The 19,143-nt window shown below is 50.0% G+C and overlaps 3 non-coding genes across 3 annotated transcripts; all 3 read left to right on the forward strand.

Annotated features, from left to right (window-relative positions):
* Nucleotides 1–5,116: 5,116 nt before the first annotated feature.
* LOC144723703 (U1 spliceosomal RNA) lies at nucleotides 5,117–5,280 on the forward strand. Its single transcript, XR_013586265.1, has one exon. It is a non-coding gene; the product is annotated as a U1 spliceosomal RNA (small nuclear RNA).
* A 3,140-nt stretch (nucleotides 5,281–8,420) lies between these two features.
* On the forward strand, nucleotides 8,421–8,584 carry LOC144723677 (U1 spliceosomal RNA). Its single transcript, XR_013586258.1, has one exon. It is a non-coding gene; the product is annotated as a U1 spliceosomal RNA (small nuclear RNA).
* A 5,446-nt stretch (nucleotides 8,585–14,030) lies between these two features.
* Nucleotides 14,031–14,145, forward strand: LOC144723908 (U5 spliceosomal RNA). The gene has a single exon (XR_013586415.1). It is a non-coding gene; the product is annotated as a U5 spliceosomal RNA (small nuclear RNA).
* The last annotated feature ends 4,998 nt before the right edge of the window (nucleotides 14,146–19,143 follow it).

The raw sequence follows: 19,143 nt of genomic DNA on the forward strand, positions 1-19,143 counted from the left end.
GGCCGATCCGGCATCGTCGCTGGCGTGACCAGGGTGACTAAATCCAGCAGAACGGCCCGCAGCGAATCAAGCTGGACTGCCACGTGTCGCCAGCCGTCCTCGGCGCCCATTGACACAGACGGCCCGGCCGCCCCGACGACATCTTGTACTCCTGTCGTGTCTCTCGCCACCACTTTTCCCACGCCTTCCATTGTCGGGACCGCTACCGCCGAAGGAAGGTCCTCTTCGTCTTCTGAAGATGGTGCAGGTATATTCTTTTTCTTGAGATGTTTTGACATCTCGTTCCACTTCTGACCCCAGTGTAATAAAAGACTCCGTCAGGCGATGCTGGTCTCCGTTTGTCTTTTATTTAGGTTCTTCTCCACACCCCCCACTGGCCTCCTCTCGGACCAGTGTCGTCTCGCGCGCGCCCCGCGCACGCTCCCTCTCGCGTGCCACGCACGCTCTCTCTCTCTCTCTCGCGTGCCACGCACGCTCTCTCTCGCGTGCCCCGCACGCTCCTCCGTTAGCTCCTCTATTCCCACACTCCGCACACCGCTGGCCGACGGCGTGCAGAGGTCCTTCGGCCACGAGGCCTATGGCGTGGATCTTTCCTCACCACACAACGTGGCTCAGCCTCTTAACTTCCCCGACTGCCCTGATCTCTTCCGGGCTCCCACTTATATGTGACTCTGACTCCTCCCCTTCCGGATCCTCAGATCTGGCCTTCCCATACTACCCCGCTGGCTCCGCCCCCATTCACCTCGCCTCCCATTGGAGCCGAGGTGAACGGTGGCCCCTCCCACACGCGCCGCAGACCAGGCTCCGCCCCCCAATACCCTGGGCCGTGTGATTGGACCCGAGCCCAGCAACAACCCCATTTATGCTCGCATTACAAAGGTACCATTCCAGGTGAAGTACGTGTTGGTGAGGCAGTGCCTAACCAGTGCAGGGACATCAGAGTTCAGTCAATGTTGGACTAAGTCTTCCATTATTGTTATGGTGTCTGGCACTGGAACCTTGGTGAATAGAGAGATCACATCAAAACTGACGAGGACATCATCATGGGACAGTTAAATGTCCTTGGCTAGAGAGACCAAGTGAGTTGAATTCAGTACTGCTGAATTGTTTTTGCCAGTAAAGAGAAGCAGGGTATCCGATAGAAAACGGGCTAGTTTGTAGGTAGATGAGTTGATTGTGGACACGATGGGCCGTAGTGGGGTACCTTCTTTATGGATCTTGGGAAGACCATAGAATCTGGGTGGTCTGGCAGCAAAGGGTTATAGGGAAAGCCGTTTGACTGGTTCGATTAGGGAAGTCGAACTGGTTGGTTTTAGTAGTTAGGCTATTAGTCGGATCTCTATTGATTTTGGAGTAGCTGCCATCATTGAGTTGGTCCTGGATGTTGTTGTTGTATGTGGTTTTAACCATGATAGCAGTGGCATTGCCGTTGTCGGCCGAGAGGATGACTATGTCATCCCTCTTTTCAAATTTGCGAGTTCATAGCGCTCGTTTTTGCTGTTGTTGCTCATGGGTGTCTTAGCATTTTTGAGAATTGTGGCAATTTCAGCTTTAGCAACGTCTGTTTGGATGTGTCCTAAGCCTTTGAGGGCTACATCGACCTGGGAGATTATATCCTCCACTGGGATATTCTGAGGGGTAACTGCGAAATTCAATCCTTTAGCTAGTACCGATTTTAGATTGTCAGACATTAGGATGTTACTCTGATTAATAACAATCTTGTTGACATCTAATTTTGTAATGTGTGGTTCCGGCTTCTTCTTTGATAGGAGGTTGAATTTAGCGATAAAGTTAGCTTTGCATTTGGTTGACAATGAATTACAGACCTATCTCACTTTTTTATTCAGATTGTATAAGGGGTTTCCGATTATTGGAGAAGCCCAGATCGGATTTATTAAGAACAGGGAATTGGCTTAAAATGTTAAGACCCTGGTTAAGGCAGTGAAAATAGCCTCGAGGGACGGCCTGGCTGCTTATGTCTTTACTATGGACGGGTAAAAGGCATTTGGTAGGGTTGAATGGACCTTCCTATTCTGGGTGGATACATTTGGCTTCCCTCCCCCGTATATGGAAATACTGGAAAAATGTCACTAAGTTGCAGCGTGTACATATTTATCTGGCACGTGTGGTGATGGGCATCACAAAATCTATACAGTGCTCGCCGAGCTGCATTGGGTTCTGGTTGTTGAACTAATACATTGTAAGGTCACATCTATCAGTTTATCTGGATTTATTGCTTTGTCTCCTCCTCTGTCCCCTTTTCTACCTCTCCCTTTGTATTTTATACCATCCTCCATTATATCTCACCCACTTCCCTCACCCTATTTCTTTCTTTCTTTCATCCTTGCTCTCTGCATTACCACATCTCCCTTTCCAATCTCATTCTCCCTTGCCTCTCGCTAATCCAGAGGTGGGACAAAGTCATTGTTATGCAAGTCCAAGTCGAGTCGCAAGTCATCAAATTCATGACTCGAGTCTGACTCGAGTCCAAGTCACATGACTCGAGTCCACATCTCATAGGTGGGACAAAGTCATTGTTATGCAAGTCCAAGTCGAGTCGCAAGTCATCAAATTCATGACTCGAGTCTGACTCGAGTCCAAGTCACATGACTCGAGTCCACACCTCTGCGCTAATCCTTCTTAATGTTTGTCACTTTCCCTTGCTCTCATTTTCCCGTTTGGCTCTCTATTGCCTCTCCGTTTCAAGACCTTTCGCTCTCCTTCACCTCCCGTTTTCTCCCACATTGCGTGAACTACACATCCGGGGTGGCTGGTGGGTGGGTGGGGGAGGGAGATATAACATCAGCATGCAAAAACACAGCTCAAGGCTGTGGGGTGCTATTGACATCATTACTCGGGTGTCTACAGTGCCGTCATCGCCATGAACGAGCACTTGGCCGCACGCGCCAGCCAGGCAAGAATCCACTTGCAAAACAGTTTTACAGAGGTAAAATTTAACTAACTAAATACAAAGATTCAACTTCACGTCAATCAACTTATGAAAAGTTAATGTCTTTATCATGTGGAATAGGTCCTTTTATTTTAGTGTGAAAATGTAAGGACTACTTAGCCTAGAGAGTATGCTGTCGGCTAATAGTAGTATGAAGTCAACGGGGTGATAGCACATTTCTGAGCGAATACATATTTTGCCTTTTATTATAGATTTCGCCTTTTTATGAATATTTCCTTTGCATCGGCAGGTGCCCTGGTGGACCAGTGGTGGCCTTGCCAATTTAAAGGATGGAATTCTCTATGCAGATGTGCCACCATCGAAAAAGATTGCGAGCTTCAGTGGAGACCTGCCCAGTATCGGCATGATGAAACTACGTCTTCGAAGGTGGGTACCCCTGCTTGACCATCGACTGCTGCTGAGGTGTGAATGGTGGTGTGGGAAGCTGCCAGCACTCAACTATCGGGAGTGTGGAGGCTGGTGAGGGAGTGCCTTGGCTTGGTCGTCGGCCTTGACTGAGTGGAGGCAAGTTGTGAAGGAGGCTCCAGTCCAGTGGCCGGTAACTGTGGGGGATGTCTGGAGCAGCTGCCAGGGAGGGTGACTGCATATGCGCAGAGGGAAGCGGCTTTGGCCGGGCTCGACGGGAGTGCCACGGGAATGGAGGACTCTGCCGGTTAGTGGATGCAGAATGATGAGGACAAAGCTGCAGCAGAAACTGAGGTGAATGGAGAACCTGTACAGGCAGAGCTGCACAAAGAAGGTGCAGGGCGTAGGTGTAGTGGGCCAGGAGCAAACCTCACACCAGATCGTTCCATATGTAATGCGGGCGTAAACGGCCTCGCGGATATGACGTAACGGGGGGAGGAGTTGGGTCACGTGGGGAGAAGGGAGAGCTCTTAAGGGCGGGAACCGGAAGAGACGGGAGGAGAGTGTAAGAATAAAGACGGAAGGAGGCCACGCAGGGCAGGAGGTGGAAAGTGGCGTGATCGCCACAGGACGGGACTCGGCACCGTTGGCCAGCGGTGTCTGGGCACGGGGGAGATGGAGAGCAGCGGTGGGGCTGCAGAGAGAGCAGCCGAGAGACTGCAGATCGGGCGGAGAGGCTGAGAGGAAAGCCAGCAGCGGAGCTGCAGCGGGAGCCAGGAAAAAGGCTACGTGAGCGACGGCAGCAGAAGGGCTGCCGAGCGGGAGGTGGAGAAGGCTCTGAGCGAGGCGCCATGCGGGGCGAAGTTGTACAAACCCATATAAAGGACAACGGAGACAGACACAGTGAAAGAGTCCTTTATTACACATATGCAACAACTTTGTCTGGGTTTCCTTTTTAAAAAGCACGTGTCAAAAGAGGTGACCATGGAGTGCTCAAATTTTGTGGACTGTGGTTGGTAGGGCTGCTGAAATTTTAGCCCATGGACCTCCTTTTTGTTTGATAGGCTCTGCTGCCCAGCAAAGCTTTGGTGAGCTTCAAGACCAGCAACTTAATTCTAGATTTGAATCTTTCGTGACTGCAAGGATTCATACCCTTAGTTTTTTTCGGAAAAGTCACGTAGGTAAAAAAATAAAATAAAAAATTACTAAAAGTAATAGTAGAAATAAAATAAAATAATAAATCACGACGTTTCACTTGATACAGCAAATCTAGCTGTGACGGTCCCACCTGATGACGGAGACTTGTGTTGCCTCCGAAACGTCGTGATGTATTATTTAATTTTATTTCTATTATTACTTTTAGTAATTTTTAATTTTATTTTTACCTACGTGACTTTTACCGAGTACCAGCAACTTACTACAGCGCTTTCTAACATGCTTTTGAGAAAAGAGCAGTTGGGAGGCCCCTGACTCTGCTCTTTGTAAGAACTGGACATGTAAAGATCAGGACACTGACGGTGGGAGCAGAGAGCTGGCTGAACCTTTCCTGGAGCACACCACGTAATTTGGCTACTGGCTATGCTGATGGAGTGACATTCTTCCAGGAAACACCATTACCAGAGCAGCAGGAGAGAAGAGGTGGAATCGCTTTATGTGGAAGTGGGAGCATCTACGAGTCGGCAGGACAACAGCTTAGTGATGTAATTCGTGACAATATTGCTTATTAAATTGTCTTTTAAACAAGAGTGTTTAATCCAGTATCACTGTCTTGGTGAAACTATTATTTACATTAATTCAATTAAACTTGCCTGACAGGGGAGGCACTGATAATTTTAGGTGGTCCTCCCAGGATGAGGCTTATCCATAACACTGCAGGGTGGGTTGACCACTGCAATTTCCCCAAATGCGGGAAACTCGACTGTATCATTTGTAGGATTGGGTGACTGTTTTCATGCTAGCCCCCCCCCCCCCAATTTAACACGGTTCTTTGTTCTAGCAAATGTTGGGAGATGCAATTATTGCAGCCATCGAAGAATGCTCATGTAATGTAGACAATGGAAACGTGTGGACTAATTTGCTGTTGCATAACGAAGTTACTTTCATCTAAGCACCCACTTTTCCGATGTTGATGACAAATATTTGCTAAAGCATTTGATAATAGGATTTGTTAAACGATAACTAGCAAGCATTTTCAGAATTACAAGCAACTTGCTTGTTCTGTCCCTGCCCTGTATTTCTCAACCATTTTCTTCCCTTCTCTGTTCTGTATATCCCAACTTCTCTGGATTTCTTGCTTTGTCTCAATTTCTCTAAGCCTCTCACCTCTTCTACCTTTATCTCTGTATTACACTCTACCCTCCATTGTATCTCACCCAATTCACTAACCCTTGCAATCCGCATTACCACCTCTCCCTTTCCAATCTTTCTTCCTTGCCTCTTCCTAATGTTTGTTACTTTCCGTTGCTCTCCTATTCCCGTTTAGCTCTATTTCCTCTCTGTGTCACGAACTTCCACTCTCTCCATTGCACTCCATCACCTCCCTCTTTCTCCCATATTGTGCGAACTACACATCCGGAGTGGAAGGTGTGTGTGGGGGAGGAAGATGTGACATGAGCATGCACAAACACGGTTCAACTATATGGGGTGCTATTGACGGCGTCCCACTGGTGTCCATGGTACCATCATTACAGTGCACGAGCACTTGGCCATACGCGACAAACAGGAATCCAGCCAGGAATCCACTTAGAAAACAGTTTTACATATATAATGTGAGTTTTTGAAAAAAACTAACAATACAAGAATTCAACTCCATGTCCAACAACTTATGCAACAATATTCCCCTCGTAATATCTTGGAATAAGTTATTTTATTTCCATGTATGTGAGAAAATGGAAGGACCCAATAGCCTTAAGAAGGTTGTTGTCGGCTAGTAGGGTACAGTCAAAGGGGTGAGAGTGATCTCTGGTTATTCTTCAAAGCGAATAAAAAATTTGCCTTTTACGAAAGATGTATGTGGAGAGGAGCAATGTAATGTGTGTAAACTATTTTGTTTCCCTCCAATTGAAGGGCTTCCGATTCTAATAAAAACAATCTATTTTCAAGTGTCGTTTTGATAAGTTTTCACATTGATAATTCTAACGTATCTACTTCGTTCATGAACTACAGTATTGGACAATCTCCATGAAATGTCAGCACTGTGTAAAGTTTAATTGTATTCCCAGTGTAACTTATGAACATCTTTAATAAAGGACTCCTTCACAAGTTGTCGCTCTCCGTTGGTCCTTTATTGGGTTATTTCATCGCACCCGCTGGTCCTCGCTTCGACCCTCGCCGTGCACCCCGCGCACGCTCCGTGTGGCTCTCTCTCTCTCTCCGTCGCCGTACGCCCCGCGCACGCTCTGTGTGGCTCTCGTCACGCCGTCTCTTCCGGCCCCTCCGTCTGCTCTTCCTCACCCACTCGGGCCACACTGCCCTCGGGTCCCCCACACCCGCTCCGGCTCTCTCTCTCTCCGTGCGCTCCCGCACGCTCCGCTGCCCGCGCACACTGCACCCCAGTGCGCCTATCGGCCCCGACCACGTGGCAATGGCGCCACTTCTCCCTTCACCGCCAGCGTGGCTCCCCTCTGTGGTTCACTCTCTTCTCCCCTTGCTCCTCCTCCGTCTCTCCATTATATCCCCTCTCTCACGTGACCCAAACTCCACCTTCTCATCCTGCCCCTGTCTCCGCCCCCACTCACCCCGACGACCAGGCTCCGCCTCTCCAATACACCGGCCCGTGTGAGTGGTGCGGAGGCAGCGCCGACCCTGTCCTTGCTCGCATTACATCTTTATTGCTGGTTGCAATTACTAGCGTAACGTTGTCCTTGAATTGTAAATGTGGATTTACTCTCCAACACACCGGTAATGCTGAACTCGTGACGAATTGGCATGTATTCACGTGACACCTTACGAATTAGCTGTGTGGGGTGGTGGCAGATTTAACGAGGCATGTACGTGATATAACACAAAAACCCCTTTAGTCTGCTTGTGTCACTTCAGCTACCACTTTTTTTTCCTAATTGCCTTCAATAACTTTGGCCAAAATCTTGTAATCTGTATTCAACTGCGTGATTGGGGGCCAGTTCCCGATGTCACTACGGGCCACCATTCCACTTATAAGGGATATAACACTCCCCTCATGGACTCTGGCACTGGTCCATCAGCCAAGATTTCCCTGTATAATTGCAACAAGTCCTGTTGAATAGTCTCCCAGAACTTGACGTCAAATTTGGCTGGTATCCCGTCACTCCCAGGAGTCTTTGCAGCCGCAAACCTCTCACAGCCTCATTCCTCCATTTGTATTTGCTCATCTTATCCCGGAGCTTAGACCTGCTGATAAACTTCCCCAAGAAAAAAAAAATCCCTTTTTTGTTGCCCTTCAGTGGAAGGGCTCTCCATTTTAATAAAAACAGAATCTGTAATTTGCAAGTGTCCTGTTGACAATTTCATATTCCTCAAGTGATCGTATCTTCTTCTTTAATGAACTACAGTATTGGACAATCTCCATGGAGTGTCAGCACTATGTAAACATCATGGGACCTCCTTTGCCAGTACCAAAATATGATAGGTTTTTCCCTTTCTATGTAAATATGTTTGAGTTTATCCTCAGTGTGAATTATGACCATCTTTCTATTACCATTTTAATCTATTCGTTATTTTATATATTGGAATAAATGACAACCATTTTGGAGCCCCAGCGATGCTCTGTTCTCACACCAGGGCTAGAGTGTATGACACTGATGGTGGAAGATCCTGTGTTAGATTTTAAAACGAAACCTGTAATATGAAAACTTTTTCTCCCGGTGTCCCAAGCTTATATTACCCAGAAAACCTTAGTTTTACACGTATTATATCAACACTTCAGCTCAGTGTTGTTGTAACACGTGACAACTTTGCTTATCAAATTGTCTTTTGAAACGAGAGTGTTAATCCAGTATCACTGTCTTGGTGAAAATGTGATTCACATCAATTCGATTATGAGCAAAGAGAACAGAGCTCTTGAGACCCCATAGAGTAGAGGAATAGGGATCGGGTAACTATCCGGATAGAGGGGGCACCTCAACTCATACTTACCTGACAGGGGAGGCACCATGATCATTTAGGTGGTCCTCCCAGGGCGAGGCTTATCCATTGCCCTGCGGGTGGGTTGACCCCTGCGATTTCCCCAAATGCGGGAAACTTGACTGTATAATTTGTGGTACTGGGGGACTGCGTTCGCGCTATCCCCCAATTTTAAAGAAAGAAGAGGGTGCTTTGTTCAAGCAACTGAAACAGCCGGACCAAGTTCCTGTGATGAATATAATTTCAGGATTGTTGAAAGATAACTGGTAAGCATTTTCATAATTAAGAACAATCTGCACGTTCTCTCCCTGCCAGCCAGCAAAACTTTGAATCGTATATATAGTGCCCTGTCTTTCTCAACCATGTTCTTCCTTTCTCTGTTCTGTATATCCCAATTTCTCTCAATTTCTTGCTTTCTCTCTGTGTCTCTATTTCGCTGTTCCATCTTCTACCTTTATCTCTATTACACTCCGCCCTCCATTGGATCTCACCCACTTCCCTATCTCTCTCCCTGTTTATCTCTCACCCATGTTCTCCACATTTCCACCTCTCCCATTCCCATCTCATTCTCCCTTGCCTCTCTGTAATCCCCCTTCCTAATGTTTGCAACTTTTCATTGCCTCTCCTATTCCCATTTGGCTCTCTTTTTCCTCTGTTTCACAAACTTCCGCTCTCTCGCGCAGGCGAAGATGGCGGTGTACAGAACGAGAAAAAATATACTGGAGGGTAACACTGATGGCTGCTCTGTGCTTCCAGTGTTCAGAGGCCTGCTTAAGGTTGCTATGGCGACAGCGCCGCAGCTGGCTGCAGTTCCGGATCGCTCTCAGTTTATCAACCGTAACCACACCTCGTACTTTACCCTCGTCCTTCTTCAATCACCACCGCTCTTCTTACTTTCATCTTCCATTACATTTTTCATAAAATTTATTTTGTTTTATTATTTTCATTATTACTTTGGCATCGCCCGAGTTTTGGGTGGCGGCAGATCAACTGCACCCAACCCCGCCCGCCTCCGTGTTCACTGCACACGCCTCGCGGCGCTACAACAGCTGACAAATGCCGTTTACTGCAGTGTCACACAACCCGCCTTAACTGCCGCATCGCACAGCTGTTGGGCATTGCGAGTAAACGAGGCCTGCTGCTTCGACTCACGAAGCTGGAGGACGCTGGCTGTATTGTTCATGCAGCGCGGCTTAACAGCCGCCCCGGGTACGGTTCCTGCCAGCAACGTCCTCACAAGGCACCTCTTCCTCCTCTATCAGCGAGTGTGAGCTTGGCGTGCCCCAGCATCGCCAGCAAGTGGAGCTCGACGTGCTCCGTCCAATGTTCACCACCATCAGCGAGTGGGAACGCAAAGCAGACTGTCATCTCCTCAACACAAGAGAGTTGGCTTACCTGCTGCCCAGCACCACCAGTGAACGGGAGCTCTGCGAGATTCGTCCATCCTGCTGCATCAACTGCGAGCTGGAGCACAGCGCGTGGTCAGCTAATCCACTGGACCTCGTGTTCTTCTGGCTGCTCCATTGTACGCCCCGCCTGCGTGGTTCTCTACGCCCGTGTGCACGCACAACGAGTGTTTACACGGGCGTGTTTGCATCCGCTATGTACGGGTAAGTGCTTGCTGACAGCGTGGAGCTTGGACAACGCCACCTCGACTTGCTGCTCAGGGCAGCAGAGCCGCTGATTGGAGTCCACCCGAATCCGGGCCCCTTCATCAGCACCATCGATGCAGCACGGGCTGATATAATAGGGCTACGACATGCACCATCTCTTCATCATCTGCACCTGGAACCCGCGCTCCTGAGGACGCTCTCTGTCCTTGGGCTTCTCCGAGGTCAACGTCGGAGACTGCATCGGCACCGTGGTTGCAGAGGTGGTAGGGGCCGCCGTTCACAGGTCGACCTCGAACCAGCCATCTCCTCTATTCCCTCGACGCCTCACCTGCATGGATCTTCACATCTACCTTCACACATCCGCCTCGGCCTACTCAAGGCACGCTCCATCACCAATAAATCAGCCCTGATTCACGACACCATCTCGGACCACCACATCGACCTTTTGCTTATCACTGAGACCTGGTGCAGGCAAGACTCCCCGCCAGCCATCTCTCTGGAAGTTGCGCCCCCAGGATACAAGGTTCTTCATAAACCTCGCGCAACTAATCAGCGGGGTGGTGGCTTAGCGGTCGTTTACAATGCTCACTTGAAAATTAAAGAGCTCTATCTACCAATGGCTCCCGCCACCTTCGAGGTCAAGTCCATATCCCTTACTACTAACGAGTGCTTTTCCATTATTTCCATCTATCGCCCTCCAGATGGCAGCATCAACACCTTCTTAAATGAGCTTTCAGAATTCCTATATCTGATTCCTAACCCATCTCACAGGCTCGTGCTTACTGGTGACTTTAATTGCCCCGGCAATACCCCAGCCTCCATCGATAGTCACCTTGAGTCAACTTTGGCCTGCCATAACCTGGTCATCACAAACTCAGGCCCAACCAGAGCTTCGTCAACAAACGTTGAGAGCATGCTCGACCTGGTTCTGGAACCTGACCAGCACCGACGCATGACTGCACTGGGAGTTTTCCAAACTGGTTACTCCGACCACCGCCTGATACTTTCTTCCCTCCAATTTCCCAAGCCAATCACCATCAAATTCACCCGCAACTTGCGTAATTTTAAGGGTATTGAGTTTTCTGCTTTTCGTCACCTCCTTGCAAATTCGCTTTCAATGTTATCCCCATCATCGGATCCAACCGTCTGCGCTCTCCAACTAGAAGCTGACATGAGGGCGGCGCTGGACAAACTAGCTCCATTAAAATCACGAACCCCTAGGCAGTCTTCCCACGACACTCACTGGCTCTCAAGAGATGCCATCATTGCTAAGCGAACCAGGAGGCGCCTTGAAAGTATCGCATCCCGCAGTGGTCTACCTGCTGATCGACTTGCTTACAGAGTCGCCTGCAGGAAAACTAACAAACTGATCCTAGTCTCACGTTCCTCCTACATTGAGGAACGCATCAAAAAAGCAACCGGAAAACCGCGCTTTCTATGGAAAACCCTCAAAGACCTTCTACATCCTGGTAGCACCATGGTCCCTCACCTTAGCGATCCCCTTGCCTCACTGAAACTTGCCACCTCTTTTAATACTTACTTCACCAACAAGCTAATCACCGTCGCAAACTCGTGCACGTCTACTGACACATCGCACCATTGTACCCCGCTCATGGTACCTAAAATTGTAAGCACTAACCCAGACACTCTTCTAATTACGCTAAAGCCGGTGTCTACAAAAGACGTTTTCTCTTTAATTGAATCACTTCATTTGAAGTCATCTCCACTCGACGTGCTCCCAGGTTCCTTGTTCAAGCAATGTGCTCTGGAACTCGCCATCATGATCAGGAACATCGCAAATGCCTACTTCTCTTCGGGGTGTTATCCGTCCAACCTCAAACCTGGCCTGATTTCTCCCTTGTTAAAGAAACCAAGTCTAGACCCGGATGACCCATCTAGTTATCGTCCCATCACTAACCTCTCGAACCTCTCTAACCTCCTTGAACGACTAGCCCTCCCCCAGCTAAAACCACACGTCACCTCCTCCGCAAACTACTGCTGCTTCCAGTCAGCTTACCGTCAAAACTATTCCACAGAAACAGCACTCACTAGAGTGCTCGATGACATTTTAACGATCATTGATTCCGGCTCAACTGTTGCACTTGTAAGTCTGGACATTTCGTCAGCCTTCGACACCATCAACCATTCACTCCTTACTTCCCTCCTGAAATCCGACTTCGGTATATGCGGCTCAGCACTCAAGTGCATAGTTTCGTACCTTTCTGACTGGCAATATTCAGTCAGGGTGGGCATGTCCACATCGCCTGAAACAATAGCATTATGTGGGGTTCCCCAGGGCTCTGTACTAGGTCCCCTGCTCTTCACAGCCTACACTTCCCCGATCGGCCGGCTCATCGCAAGCTTCGGTGTTAAGCATCACTCATACACGGATGACACGATTCTATTCACCACCATCGATTCTAGCAATGCATCTGGATTCGAGAGGCTCTCGGAATGTACCACCGTCGTGCAACAATGGTTCACTGCACACAACCTAGCCCTTAATCCGAAAAAGTCAGTGGCCATCATGTTAGGTACCAAGCAACGTCTCAACTCATTAGCACTCCCAACACACATACACATCTTCGGTCACAGCATCAAGTTCACCGACCACTTCAGCTACCTCGGTGTCATCCTAGATTAAACTTTATCTTTCGACCGTCAAACCAACCAAATCATCAGCTCATGTAACTTTCACCTGAAGGCTCTCAGACACATACGTCCACTCATCACTACTGAAATTGCCAACACATTGGCATGTTGCATAGTTGGGTCTCGCCTTGACTATTGCAACTCCGTCCTAGTCCAGACCTCCGCTGGCAACCTAAAGAAACTTCAAAGACTACAAAATAACCTAGCACGCGTCGTCATTGCCCACACTCATCCCTGTCTCAACTCACTAGCTTGTCTCCGTGCTCTCAACTGGCTACCCATCGCCAGTAGGGTCACATACAAGACCGCCTGCCTCTGCCACGATGCATTCATATCTGCCTGCCCGCCGTGCCTTTCTTCATTATTGACAATTTGCAGTTCAGCACACGGCAGATGCCTGCGCAGCGCGACTCACGACCTCCTTTTGTTACCAAGATCCAGGATGGTCATGTCTATGCGCCGCTTCTTGGTGGCAGGCCCAACAGTCTGGAACGATATCTCTCTGCACATTCGCAGGATCACCTCAATCGCCTCCTTCAAGAGAGACTTAAAAACTCACCTCTACAATCATGCTTTCGAGCGACTCTGAGCTTGGCTCCGCGCCTCTGAGTTGCGGCCACTACGTCTGCAAATTTGCGCGCGTTACAAATTGAACTATTATTATTAAGGCGCAGCTTCGGCTGGAGCATGCATACCACACACATGTTGGTGATGTACACGTCTTCTTTGAACGCTGGGGATCCAGAAAAGCCCTCTGTACCGGCGTGGACGGCAACCTCATGTTCACCTTCTGAAGCGCTCGCTCGTTACCAGGGCGTGCACGATGACACCACAACCACCTGACTTTTCTTTGGTATTGTGAGCGGTGCTTTTAGCGCCACAGCGCGTCGATTTGTAGCGTTTATTTTCATTTGTTTGCTGGTGACTGTATTTCATATTGAAATCGCTTCCAGTGCTTTTGCTGCTGGCGGCAATAAAAGTCGTTTAAAGTCTCCATCGCCTTGCATGACCTCCGGCTTTCTCACACATTGTGCGGGCTACACATCCTGGGTGCAGGGTAGCTGGGGGAGGGAGATGTGACATCAGCCCGCACAAACACGGTTCAAGCGCCAGCCAGTCAGACAGGAATCCAGCCAGGAATCCACTTAGAATACAGTTTTAGATATATAATGTTAGTATGATTTAAATTACTAACTAAATACACAAATTCAACTAAATGTCCACCAACTTATGAATACATATTTTCATACATTAATTTATTTTCATTTGTGTGAGAAAATGGAAGGACCCCAGAGCCTAGAGAGAGGTTTCTGTCGGCTAATAGGTTGAGCAGTCAAAGGGGTGAGAGTAATCTCTGGTTTCTCTTCAAAGCGAATAAATATTTCGCCTTTTACTAAAGATTTCCGTGGAGAGGAGCAACGTAATGAGTGTAAACTTTTTTTGTTGTCCTTCACTGCAACGGTTCCCCATTTTAATAAAAACAAAATCTGTAATGTGCAAGTGCCCTGTTGACAATTTCACATTACTCAATTGATCGTATCTTCGTTAATGAACTACAGCATTGGACAATCTCCATGAAGTGTCAGCACTATATAAAGATCATGGGACCTCCTTTGCCAGTACCAACATATTATAGGTTTTCCCCTTTCTATGTAAACATGTTTGATTTTATCCCCAGTGTGAATTATGAAGATCTTTTTATTAGCATTTCAATCTATTTGTTATTTTATTTATTGGAAAAAATAACAACCATACTCTTTGGTTCTTTCGGTAAAGTCACGTAGGTATAAAATAAAATAAATCACGACGTTTCGATGGCAACACAAGCGGTCGTCCTCAGGTGGAAAAAATATAATCCAGCAGTGGACCTGCTGAAATAACGAGAGAGCAGCGACAACAAGGCTAGATATGTGGCAATGGGCAAACAAGCAGGGTCTGAGCTGGAAAGGAATTCCACCCCCGGATGCAAGCACCTCAGTTGTGTAAATGGGGGATTCAGGAGAGAGAGAGATTAGGGAGAGAGGGATTAGGGAGGGTGATTAGCATGAATGAGCTTCCATTGCCGCATAAGAGTATCATGCCCGCATATGCGCACAACAGCAGTGTTCATGAGAGATTAGCCCCATGAGAATGCAATCCAAATAGAGAGACACAGAGAGTCGGAATAACAACCATGTTTGGAGCTCCAGCGATGCTCTGTTCTCACACCGGGGTTAGAGTGTATGCCACTGATGGTGGAAGATCCTGCACAAAAGCAAGTGTTAGATTTTAAAACGAAACCTGCAATCGGGCAACTTTTTCACCAGGTGTCCCGAGCTTCTATTACCCAGAAAACCTTAGTTTTACACGTATTACATCAACACTTCAGCTCAGTGTTGTTGTTACACGTGACAACTTTGCTTATCAAATTGTATTTTGAAACGAGAGTGCCTAATCCAGTATCACTGTCTTGGTGAAAATATGATTCACATCAATCCGATTATGAGCAAAGAGAACAGAGCTCTTGAGACCCCATAGAGTAGAGGAATAGGGATCGGGCAACTATCCAGATAGAGGGGGCACCTCAATTCATACTTACCTGACAGGGGAGGAACCATGATCACTTAGGTGGTCTGTCCCGTCCGTTCTGACCTGAAGCTGCCTTCGACACGTCGATCTCTCGCGAGGCTTAAACACCAGCTCTGAGGTCGGCGTGGGCCCTTGGCCGTGGGGCCGGGGGTGGCCTCGTTACCAAGAGGCTGGGACTACCAGGGTGTCTAAATGGAGGTCGCAGCGGACGAGGAGGGGACATGGCGAGTGCCGAGGGCCACGGGTGCCACCCGAGTTGCCAAGGGAGACCGGAGCGACCGGGTTGGCCAGATGGCGGTTGCAGGATACGGGACGGAGACGTGGCGAGTGCCGAGGGCCACCGACACCACCCGCGGGGCCGAGAGGGACTGGAGTGTCCAGGTTGACCTGCCGGCGGCGGGGGAAGGTGAGGGGTTGAGAGGAGGGTGGCGGAAGCACGGCGAGTAGCAGAAGTGGAGGGGAAAGTGGGAGCTGATGGGGTGGACGAGGGGGACCGAGGAGGAAGAGGTATGGTGCCGGGGGGGCGGGGGGGTGAGCAAACCCGAACAGAGGGTGGGGGACGAGGCCAGGGAGGTGCCAGCGGGACGGGGGTTGCGGGAGGCCCAGGGGGTGAAGACGGCAGTGGACGCTGGACCGGTGGGTGCTGGGAGGCCACCGGAACGAGCAGGGAGGTGGCGCGGTGGGGCAGGGGCGAGCCTAACACCAACTCACGTCAGACGGCATAATTCTGTCAGGGTGGCGTTGAAGGACGATGTGGCGGAGGAGGTGACAATCGACCAGGCGACCTTTGTACGGTCGGTAGTGATGGGGCTGTTAGAAATAGAGCCAACGGACCTGTACTGCTTGATAGCTTTGCGGGGAGGGAGGGCCTTTGATGTTAGTTTCAACTCAAGCCTCCTGCTGCAGAGCTTCTTGACCCGCTTCGAGGAGAAGGCGGAGGAGAAGCCTCTGGCATCGATGAAGTTGCAGCTGCTATCGGAGCTGGATACAAAGGTGGTAACCATCTTCCTATATAATGAGGCTTTACACGACCATGACGTGGAGGTCTGGTTGAGGCAGCATTGCTTGATATTGTCGGGCTGTAAAAAGGTACAGGATTCGGTAGGGATATGGACAGGGGCTAGGCAATGGAGGGTGCGTCTGAAGACAGAGGGGGGGGGGGGGGGGTCCTGAGACACATCCCGACCGCCCTGAATATTGGGGGTAGCCGGGGATACGTAGTATATGCTGGACAACCCAAGCTGTGTAGGAGGCGTGGGGTACGCGGACACCTGGCGGCAGCATGCGAGGCGAGGGTTTGCTATAGGTGTAAGGCACTGGACCACGTGGTGGAGGAGTGCAGTGTTCCGGCCCAATGTAACCTCTGCGGTAGCAGAGAGCATTTATACAGAAGCTGTCCGGAATCATATGCCAACAGGGTTAGGGCTTATAGGGGTGGAGAGGCGAGGGATGAGGAGGGGGGTATGACCAGACAGGGGCCGGACAAGGAATTCGTGAGGGAGGAGTGAGGTGAGGTGACCGAGCAGCGGCCACCGGCGACTGGCGGAGCGGGAGAGGGGTCCGCGGAAAGAAAGGAATCAACATCGAGCAAGCAGGAGGGAGGGCAGGCAGGAGAGGGGAGTGACGGCATGGGCAGCGTCTCCGAGACGACCGTGGCAGACTGGGCGGAGGCGGTGGAGGAGGAGGAGGAGGGAAAAGGGGAACGACAGGAGGAGGAAGGCGGCGGCGAGGCATGGGAGGGACCAACCAGAAGGAAGAGGAAGTTACAGAGAGCCCCAAAGAGAGTCGCCCCTTCATGCGGCACTGAACCCTCGGACTCTTCGCTAGACACGGAGGCCTCGAGGGAGGGGATGGAGGAAGTGGTGGGGAGCCGGCGCAGGGGGAAACCCTTGAGGACAAGGGGCAGGATGAAGCTGCGGGAACTGGCGGACGAAAGCTGCTACAGAGTGCGAGTGGGGAGGTCGGAGTCGGACTGAGACACATTCTGGCATGGACCTTACTGTAGCGTCCGTGAATGTGAGAAGTTTGAAGGGCAAGGGGAGGAGAGGAGCGATAATGCAGCTTTTGCAGGCCACCAAGAGGGATGTGGTCTTCCTCCAGGAATGTCACTTGCCGTACACCCTGGGTCGGGAGAAACTGTTTGAGGACTGGGACGGCTGCTACTTTTGGTCGGGGAGCAATGAAAACCGATGCACGGGGGTGGTTACCCTCCTGGGTTGGAGGGGTATACAGATAGTGGGGTCCCAAGAGGTGATCCCGGGCCGTCTCTATTATGTGGACGTGTCTTATGGGGATGCAGAACTGAGACTGATAAATGTGTACGCCCCCACGACGTGCGCAGAAAGAGTGGACCTGTGGAATAACGTGGTGACCCTGCTGGTGACGAGGCAGCAGGTCATAATGGGGGGTGATTTTAATTGCCCGTTGTGCCTTGTAGACCTGCTATCGGTGGCTGGGAGGAGGAAGCTTGACCCTTCCTCTCGGAAATTGAAGGAGCTGATGGAGGACTTTGAAATGACTGATGCCTTCAGAAAGGTGCACCCGATGAGACCAGGATATACGTGGTCGGATAAGGGCGGTGGAACGCAATCGCGAATAGACTTCCTTTTTGTGTCTGCCAATGTGAGGGTGGATAGGGTAGATTTGGAACCTTTCCCCTTTTCAGACCACAATTTGGTAAAGACAAAGCTCGGTATTCCAGGTGGCCTGAAAATAGGGAAGGGGACCTGGAAGATGAATGTGAGCCTGTTGGCAGACGGAAAGGTGGTGGAGGACTTCGTAAGGTGGTACGAAGACTAGACGACCCTGCAGGAATGCTTCGCCACGAGGGTGGAGTGGTGGAATATGGTGAAGGGACGGATAAAGGCTCTCTTCCAGACATATAGCAGGGAGAGGAGCGTGAAGAGGAAGCTGCAGCTGTGGAATGCCAGGATCGAGAAGAGGTACAGGTTACTTGAGCTGGGATTCCCGGTGGGCGAGGACATAGAGAGGTTGAAGGGGAGGTTATCCTCGGTATTGGAGAGGAGAGCCAAGCAGCTGGTATACAGGGCAAGGGTCAGAGCAACAGAACAGGGGGAGAAGTGTACGAGATTCATATTTAAGAAATGCAGGGCAGGAGATAACACAGTTAGGGAATTGGTGAGTCCGACTAGAGGCAGGCAGGCAGGCAACGACTGAGGGCATGATAGAGATAGCGAGGGATTACTATGGGGAGTTGTATGGGAGGAAGGGAACGGATAAGGGGATGCGGGATGCACTGCTGGGGGAGCTGAGACATGAGGTTAGGAACCCAGAGGTACTGGGAGAGAGGATCCAGTTGGGGGAAGTGGAGGAGGCGGTGAGGAGGCAAAACAGGAATAGGACGCCGGGACTGGATGGAATTCAGGCGGAATTCTACATCACATTCTGGGATTTGTTGAAGGGGGATATGCTGCAGATGTGCAGGGAGACACTGGAGGGCGGCCTGGTGCCAGAAGCAATGTGTGAGGGGCTCATCACACTGATGTATAAGGGGAAGGGGGACCGGAGAGATTTGGGAAACTGGCGTCCAGTTATGCTCCTGAACTCGGACTACGAGATTATGGCGAAGATAGTCGCGACGCATTTGGGGAAGGTGGTGGAGGGGGTGGTCGAGCCCGACCAGACGTGCGCGGTGCCAGCAAGGAGGATTTCGGACTCCCTGATTTTATTAAGGGAGGCGATAGAGGTGGAAGGAGAGAGGGGGTGACCCCTGGGACTCCTTAGCCTGGACCTTGAGAAGGCTTTTGACCACCTCTCGCACGAGTATATGTTCGCGGTGCTGGAAAGAATGGGAGTGAGTGGGCCCTTGGTCCACTGGGTGAGGCGTCTTTACCAAGGGCTCAGGACCAGACTACTGCTAAATGGGGAGCTCTC

The sequence above is a fragment of the Lampetra planeri genome, chromosome 1, assembly GCF_965212315.1.
Source record: "Lampetra planeri chromosome 1, kcLamPlan1.2.h2, whole genome shotgun sequence".
NCBI classification, from domain to species: domain Eukaryota; kingdom Metazoa; phylum Chordata; class Hyperoartia; order Petromyzontiformes; family Petromyzontidae; genus Lampetra; species Lampetra planeri.